This window comes from Prunus dulcis, chromosome 6, assembly GCF_902201215.1.
Source record: "Prunus dulcis chromosome 6, ALMONDv2, whole genome shotgun sequence".
In the NCBI taxonomy this organism is placed as follows: Eukaryota; Viridiplantae; Streptophyta; class Magnoliopsida; order Rosales; family Rosaceae; genus Prunus; species Prunus dulcis.
Genome location: NC_047655.1, coordinates 17,484,850 through 17,492,241, shown reverse-complemented (window position 1 = coordinate 17,492,241; position 7,392 = coordinate 17,484,850).

Genomic DNA, 7,392 nt, shown 5'->3' with positions numbered 1-7,392 from the left:
TTCATAAACCACCCAAAAACCCTCTCACTTGCACTGTCAAATGTGCGAAAAAGTGCTTCGGCTTACATTCTCTCTGGGTATCCAAACAGACCCCAAGCACTTCTGCAAGCTTGGTTGTGCTGCCTCTTTGTGTGCCAACATCTTCACAGTAGAAAACCCTCGTAAATTCTCTCTTTCTTCTAACTTTTATGTGTGTGTTTTAGACTCAAAATTTCTGTTGCGCAATTTATAAATAACTCCTTTATTCATTTTTTTTTATTTTTGTTTCAGATGGCGATAAAGCAAATGCTTGTGTGGATTCTTGCTTTGGAACTTGCGAACATAGCTATGTGTCAATGAAGAATTAAGCACCTGTAGGGACAAAATCTCATGTGTCATGACTTAACCCATATGCTATGATTAAAAGACGTGGGATGATCGAACTTCCTTCCCACTAGAGAACTGCGGAGCGAGAGAGATACAACCCAGTCATCTGAACCCCATTACCATGAAGTGGAGGATGGGATGCGCAAAGCTAGGGAAGTGGGTTTAAACCCAAGGACTCAAAGAGCTATAAAAACCAGACTAGACCTCCAACAAAGGTACGAGAAATTCAATTCATCACTAAGAGTCCACTACACAAACACTGACTTGAGCATCGAAGTGGCTTTTGCAGGTACTTACCCCATTTCCATCGTTCGTTCTCGGGGACGCAATCCGGAGTTCTTTTTCAACCAAGGAAGTGTGCGGACTTTAGTCAAGCACCTGTGGAGGTATTTCTTCCCGAAAGAAATCATGCTCCAACAGTCGGAGCCGTCTATAGGAATCTCGCAAAATCAATAATAAAGAATGACTGAACTTGCACAGGGAACTCCAAACACATCCCTCCGGGGAAATGCGATGTGCAATCTTCGACCTGGAAGCACAAGGTCTAGCGCACATGACAGAGAACCAAGCCTTGCTATTATCCAGTTGAAGAAAATCATGAAAAAATTACACGAAACAAAAAAGGTAGCAGAGAAAGCTCTGGAGAAGGCGCAGAACATGGCTTGCCGTGAGGGCTCGAAAGAGGGTAAGAGGAAGCAGAGACATGAGGTCTCTTAAGGAGACTCCTCCAGCAACACGCACTCGAGCGTCCGTGACAAGCCACGACAGAAGATCAAGGCAGAGATCTCGACCTACAGAAAATGGTGAAAATGGCGAAGGATACTGATTTGCGTAATCAGATCGAGAAGATCATTAGGTGGTACAAACCGCAAACACCGGCGGAACTTGCTTTAGAAGCGGCGAAAGGAATTTGCAAGTCACCGTTCATAGAGGACATCCTGAAAGCCAAAAAGCCAGCTAAGTTCACTCAAACTAAATTTAAGTTGTTTAAGGGCACGACTGATCCCATTGAGCATATCTATCATTTCAACAACAAATGGTGCTCGAAAGAGATGGCGAGGCCCTGTTGTGTAAGTTGTTCCCCTCAGGCTTGTTAGGATCGGCTCTGATTTGGTTTAGATAGCTGAAATCAAGGTCTATCTGCGATTTCACCCAAATATGTGAAATGTTCATATCTCAATACATCTGCAATCAGAAGAGGAGAAATGACGTCACGATCCTATTCAGCACGAAGCAAAGTATCAGAGAAAGCCTTAAAGACTATTTGAGGCATTTTACAGAGGAAATGTCTACTTTTGAGGAATGTGATTCTCATACTGCTTAACTGGCGTTTCTTGAGGGGGTCATACCTGGGACAAAAATGCACAGATCTTTAGTCAAGATGATAAGTGTATTATTTCCTATATTTTATACCTTTGATATATAGGTTTTGTAGGGAAAGTTAATTAAAAAGAGTATTATTACTTTACTTTCCTTATTTTCAGCTATTCTGCGCTCTTGGAAAGATTTCAACTGAAAGTCGACTTTTCGAATGAATTTTAGTGCAAGGCCAATTGTAGAATAAAGCTAAGACATTGAAGATCATTGTATCAAATTTCATAATTTTCTACCAAGCGAAATGCTCTAGGCCTGCAAGTCAAGACAGCCTAAGTTGAAATCCTATTAGAACTGCACTGCTGTGGAAGATTGAAGATTTGAATAGCTTTCCGATTTTTCCTAGTGGCGTGTAATATATGCTTGGAAAGCTTAGAGATAAAGCTACGTTTCTCATATTTTTCCAGAATTTTCTAGGAAGTGAAACGACCCCGAAACATGCATGGAATTTGGCTGACGTGTTTCCTAATCAAAGAAGGATTCTTTCCTAGTTTGTTTCCTTAATTGTTTGAGATTTTGTTTTGCTTTAGGAGAGTTTTTCTAGACCTTTTTAGAGTAGGGTTTAGTTATTTTACACTATATAAGGTCACCCTAAGGATCTCTTCAGAGCATCATATTTTCTATCATCTTCCCATATACAACTTTCATACACCCACAAATATATCGAGGAGAGAGCCAAGAATTTGTTGTCACTGTGTTGTTGTGGAGAATCCAGAGATCAAGTCCATCTGCCAAATCGGTTTTATGACAACAATTCTCTTGTTTATCTTTTCTTTTGTCATGAACTAATTTTTCTTGCTAGGGCTACGATGTAGCCTAACCATGAATACTTAATTTTTATAGTTATATTAATTTTTGATTACTATTCCATGTTGAGTATTTGTTATTGTTCTTAATGCTTTGAATATCTGGCCAATATTTAATGCAGTTTTCTTGTAGGTTCTCATAGAACTTAATGGGTTCTTGATTTTCTAAATTCGTTGCTCGAGAGAGAATGGGTTGTTAATTAAGAATATTTTTGGTTGAGCCCGAGAGGGGATATCGAATGAATTAGGAGAAACCAACTATCAATATGGGTAGTAATTAGGGTTAATTGGCTATAAGAATTAAGTGGAATTGGTTATGGTGAAATCGGATGCTCTAGTGTCTCATCATCTTGATTTTCCAACATTAATTAAATTGCTATTTTTCATAATTGTTTTACCTTACTTAAATCAGTCAATCTTCTTAGTCAACTGTTCAAATAAAGTCTAAATTAATCATAATTGGTAGTTAATAAGAAATTACAGTCTTCGTGGAACGACACTCTACTTGTTTCTATATTACTTGTACGTATTGTGCGCTTGCAATAATTTCACAACACAAGACTCCACTAGTGGATATGAGGGAAGTGAGGGTCATCATACTAGAAGAAAAAGAACTAACCCAGTCAAAACGCGCTACTTCAACCATCACGATCCCAAATCCTCCACCGGAGAAAAAGGTAGAAATGAAGCGATATTCTTCTAGACAATAATCTAGCAGTGGATCTAAGCAAAGCCGACCCTTCACCAAACTTTTTCACGGTAAATGTATATTTCGAACACCACATGTGATCTGCAAATCCCCAGAAAAGCGGGATAGAAACAAGATGTGAGCCCATCATAACGACTTTGGGCACATTACCGATGAGTGCCGAAGTCTCAGATATCAGGTAGAGGCAATGCTGAGAAAGGGAATGTTATCCCAGTACTGTGCTGAACTTGAAAACAGGGTGAGTGAAGAAGGTGGGTTGAAAACAATGTCCGAAAATATTGCAAATGAAGAACTGCTGGAAATCAACACCATCCAGGGTCGACCAAACCATCCCGGTCCAAAAAAAGACGAGCTGAAAAGGTGAGACACATAAATGGGATCGCATTTGCCTCTGGATCCTCCAAGGCCTTGAAAAAGGTTAGGGTAATCTCATTCACATAGAAAGACATCGAAGGAATTGAGTTCCCTCACAACGATGCATTAGTGGTGACCCTCTAGGTTGCCAATTGGAGAGTAAATAGAGTGATATTTGACATAGGAAGTAGTGCATATTCTGGAGCACTTTTAAGAGAATGAAGTTGGATGAGAAGGAGATTCAACTAAATCCAAAACTGATAAACGCGTCTGAGGGGACAAAAGCACAATCGATTGGAGACGTGACTCTGCCTATCATTGCAGTTGGTAAGACCCTATTCGTTACTTTCGTAGTTGTGGATGCACCGAGTGCGTATAATGCTATAATGGGAAGAAATTGGATCCATCGAATGGATGGAGAAGCATCGACACATTGCCAAATGATGAGGTGCCTATCCGAAGATGGGAAAACCACCGTTGCTATCAAAGGGGATCAAGTGGAGGCCATAAGATGCTACAGTATAGCAACTAGCCTTAAGGGTGCAACTTCGCAGCAAAGCGATCATTTATAGCAATTAACGGAGGACCCACCAAAGCAGGAACATGAGGATAATTCAGATCTTCTAACAATTGAACCACTCAAGGAAGAAGTTTTGGATCCTTCTTATCCCGATAGAAAAGTGTTAGTGGGCTCTCTCCTACCTGAAGATGAGGTAGAACAGCTAATGAAGTTATTAAGAGAGAATAAGGACATGTTCGCGCGGTCACATGTAGACACGCAGGGGATCGACCTAGAGATTGCATGTCATCAGCTGAACGTTGACCCAAACCACCAGCCATACCAGCAGAGGCAACGGAGGTTCGCACCTCAATGGAACCAAATTATCAGCAATGAAGTGGGCCGATTGCTCGAAGCAAGATTCATTTGAGAAGTATGGTGTCCGACCTAGGTCTCGAACATGGTCGTAGTAAGTAAAATGGATGGGAGATGGCTTGTGTGCGTAGACTATATCAACCTGAACGAGGTGTGTCCGAAAGATTGCTATTAGATACCAAAGATCGATTAAATGGTAGATGCTACCGCCATATATGAACTTCTCTCATTCCTACGCGCTTATTCGGGATATAATCAAATCCCAATTGCAATTGAGGACCAAGAAAAGACAGCCTTCATCACCGAACGAGGCTTGTATGATTACACGGTGATGCCATTCGGGTTGAAGAACGCAGGATCGTCGTATCAAAGATTAGTGAATAGAATGTTCAAAAGACAGATCGACAAAACGATGAAGGTTTACATCGATGACATTGTCATCAAGAACCAAGAGAAATCCCAACATGTCAGGCACCTAGAATAAGTCTTTGAAATACTGAAAAGATATCGCACGCGGCTTAACCCGAAAAAGTAAGCATTCGGTGTTTCTTTAGGGTAGTTCTTGGGTCAAATAGTGAACAAGAGATGCATCGAGCCCAGCCCATCGAAGGTAGAGGCATTACGGAATATGACTGACCCGAGGACATCTAGGGATGTGCAGGTTCTAACTGGAAGAATAACAGTTCTCAGCCGATTCGTTTCAGGATCGTCAGATGCTGCAAGCCATTCTTCCAGGCAATTCGAAACAAGAATGGAAACATATGGGGCCCAGAACAAAAAGAAGCCTTTGAGTAGCTGAAGAAATACCTTGCCAGTCCCCTAACCCTAACTATTCCAAAGTAAGGTGAACCCTTATACCTATATACGGGTGTCATTGAAATCTCTATAAGTGCTGTACTACTAAGGGAGAAGAATACCAAGATAGATGAACGGTTAAGCATATTGCTTGGCATACGCTGCATCAACATCGATGGAAGATGTGATGGTCGCCCCGGTGGAGGTCTTATCGAATCCCAGTATATCAATTGAACCAGGAGTTATGTAGATTGATTCCGAAGAAGAAACATGGATGACTCCAATCATAAATTATCTTACGAGGGGAACCCACCCCAATGACCTTATCGAGGCTAGAAAATTGTGAATAAAGGCCGCAATGTATGCCATTTTAGACGATACGCTTTTTTGTAAATCTTTTTCAGGGCTATATCTAAGCTGCCTCGATCCACGTAAAGCTGAATGGGTGCTAAAGAAAATACACCAAGGGACATGTGGGAACCACACGGGTGGGAGGAGCTTAGCTCACAAAGCGCTGACCCAATGATATTTTGGCCTTACATGGCTCACGATGTAGAACAATTTTCACAAAAATGTGACAAATGTCAAAGGCATGTACCCTATCAGACAGCCAACTAAGGAACTTAACCTTGTTGTGGGACCCCGGCCATTCATCTACTGGTGGATAGACATTGTGCGACCATTGCCATTACAGTGGAGGGCAAGAAGTTCGTGCTTTTGGCCACTGACTACTTCACCAAGTGGGTAGAAGCCGAGGCTTACAAGACGGTAACCAAACAGATGTGGTAAGATTCGTATGGCGTAATGTAATATGTCGCTTTGCGATACTGAAGGCCATCGTGACAGACAATGTAACTCAGTTCGATAACTGTAAATTTAGAAGTTACTGCATGGAAAAAAGGATCATTTAGCAATTCTTGTCCCGAAGTTACCCTCAAGAAAACGAGCAAGCCGAGAAGACTAATCGCACGATCTTTGATTGCTTGAAGAGAACATTGGAAAAACGTAAGGGCAAATGGTCAAAGGAACTGCCAAACGTATTATGGGCATACCGCATTACCAAACGGAAACCAATCGGCGAAAGCCCTTTTTCCTTGGCTTATGGAACTGAAGCCGTCATCCCCACAGAAATTGGACTACCCACAGTCAGGACATTAGTGGTGGAGAGCAATGATAATGAGCAGCAGCTAGCTCACAGCCTTGACATGCTTGAAGAACAGCGAGAAACTGCAGCATTACAACTTGCAAACTACCAGCACCAGGCAACCAATTATTTCAATAAATGAGTACGGCAAAGAATATTCAAAGTAGACGACTGGGTACCCAGGAAGGTCATGGAGAATACCAAGGACCTGAACGCAGGGAAATTTGGACGAACATGGGATGGACCGTACAAGGTAACAAAAGCTTATGGAAAAGGGGCCTATATGCTCAGGCATATCCAGAGCGGTCAATATGTACCACGCCCTTGAGATGCAACTCATCTAAGGAAGTATTACATTTGATTTATAGTTTTTATTTCTTTGTTGCTTGTCTGATTTACGTTTTTCTGATTTACGTTTTTGCTAATTTTGGAATTTTCCCTAAATTGTCCATCGTTCGATGAATGCTTAATGGAACACATGTTTTCTTCACATTCGGAATGTTTCGTCGAGGACCACATTTGTTGAAACTAACATCACCCGAAATCATGTGGTCGAAGACCTTGTAAATAAGAAAATACATGTACTAATCCATGGTTACATAATGTGCTTGACCAAAATCAAAACCTGCTAGCGGCTAAAAGGTACGATTGAAGATCATAATAAAGACGCGCTTGGAGATCCTGCGATTGGAGATCAAGCATTAAGACATGATGGGAGTATAGACAAAAAAATTGGTGCAATAAATTCCATTGGACGAGAAAAGAATTTGGGTTAGTTGTCAAAAAGTGACACGTGGCGACATTTGACGGAGTGCATCAAACGGTTCAAGATGAAGACAAAATTAAGGGAAAGAATCTTCTGTGATTGACTTTGATTTAAATCAAATATTAATGAGGTTAATCAATTGAAGATAATCTGGTTAAATTGCCAGATTATGGGAATTGATTTAAATCAAATCAAAATCCCACA